Source organism: Asparagus officinalis, chromosome 4 (assembly GCF_001876935.1).
Source record: "Asparagus officinalis chromosome 4, Aspof.V1, whole genome shotgun sequence".
NCBI lineage: Eukaryota > Viridiplantae > Streptophyta > Magnoliopsida > Asparagales > Asparagaceae > Asparagus > Asparagus officinalis.
The window spans coordinates 75138862-75140693 of record NC_033797.1 but is presented as its reverse complement, the minus strand read 5'-3'; positions in this window follow the sequence as shown (position 1 = coordinate 75140693).

Here is a 1832-nt window from a genome sequence, read left to right as displayed (position 1 = left end):
CCGCTCCTCCCCATCTCCTCTCTCCCCGCAACCACCCCGAGCCGCTCCGACCACCCAAACAGCAGCCGCGTTCGCCGTCGCCACCAGCAGCGACCTCCACAGCCGTCGTCACCCCCGACCAGGTCCGCGCCATCGAACCCAAGCCTCAACCCGCTCGAGTCGCCGCCCCGCTCATCTCCGGATCCGACAGCCCCTCTCTCCTCCCCGTCGAGATCCCTCGTCGTCGCCGTCGGACCGCCGCCGTCAGTCCTGACCCGCTGCCCCCTCACCGGAGTTCTTCCGACGTCACGCCCCACCGAGTCAGACCCGATCCGCGAGCCGTGGTTCCGTCCGTCGACGTCGATTCGTTCTACGAACCCCGAGGCAAGATCCCGATCCTTATTTAGTTTCGTTCCAATTCTTATATTTGTCGTAGTTTATTTATGTGCAAGATCCCGCTCTCCTTATTTCATAGTTGAATATTTACATTATTATGAATCGTTTGCGTAGTTTAATTGTGACGTATTTATCTGCGTGGGATTGTTGCTGAAGAATATTAATTATATCATGATAATATGATAAATGACATTTTCAGAATAATTATAAGGAATTAAAAGAATTTAGTTCGGCAAAAGAATCATTTTTAGATAATTATAATATTTTAAAAGAATTTATTTTGGAAAATGAATTAGTTTAGATTAATTGTTAAGCAAAATAATTTAAAATGAATTAATTTAGAAACGATTATTTTCTGATTATGTAGCTGTTGTTTATGATTCTTATTTTGATTATTTGATATGCTATGATATTATTGCACATGATTAGTCGCATTGATTGTTCCATGTTGTGATTGAGAATCATTAGGAGTTTATGATTATAGTGAGCTGTATGACACCGTCAGAGTCTAGAACCTTATGGGTAGTTGACCTGGAATTACGAGAATTGAGATGAGAAGTCTTGGTCCATGTGAGCGGTCGTGATTGTGATTATATTCCGGGCTCGCGCCGGTGAAGTTTGTGTAGTCACCGGGGTGGGTCCGATGAGTTGAGATATTTGTATATTCCAGGCTCGCGCTGGTGAAGTTTGTGTAGTCACCGGGGTGGGTCTGAGGAGATGAGATTTGTGATTGTGGTTGTATTCCGGGCTCGCGCTGGTGAAGTTTGTGTAGTCACCGGGGTGGGTCCGAGGTGTAGTGATATGTGATTGTTGATTATTTCCAGGCTCGCACCAGCGATATTCCTGTGTAGCGCTGGAGTGGGTCTGAGGGGGGCAGTGAACCGTTACGTGTGGATGATTTGTGAACAACCGGTTATTCGTGAATATGAGTTTTGACTATATGTGAGAGGTAGACTAGTGACCTGTATAGGATGGTTAGTTGCAAGACTCGTTTCTTGGCTAGGTATGAGTTCTTGTGAGATATGGGCCAGTTGTGTTTCTTTCCATACATAGATCGGGATTAATATTTAATTATTTACAATTCGAGACATATGGTATATACATGAGGGTTTCCTTGTTTGGATTATTTCACTCGACGTACTACGTCTCTTGTTGTAGATTTTTAAATATTAATTCTATCTATTGTATGATCTTGTTGCTTGGATGGTTTCTGATCGCTACCTACATGATCTTGTTACTTGGTTGATTTTTAGATTCTTCTGATTATTAGTATTCCAGTTGCATGCCTCTAATGTTATTATTATCATCACATGTTCTATTTCTATTTCTGTTATCGCATTAACCACGCATATATTATCAATACTGTTATTGTATTGTTTCTGCCTTGGGGGATCTTGCCGTGTGTTCCACACGCTGACGTACTCCTATTTTCTGGGTGTACGTCAGATTTAGGAGAT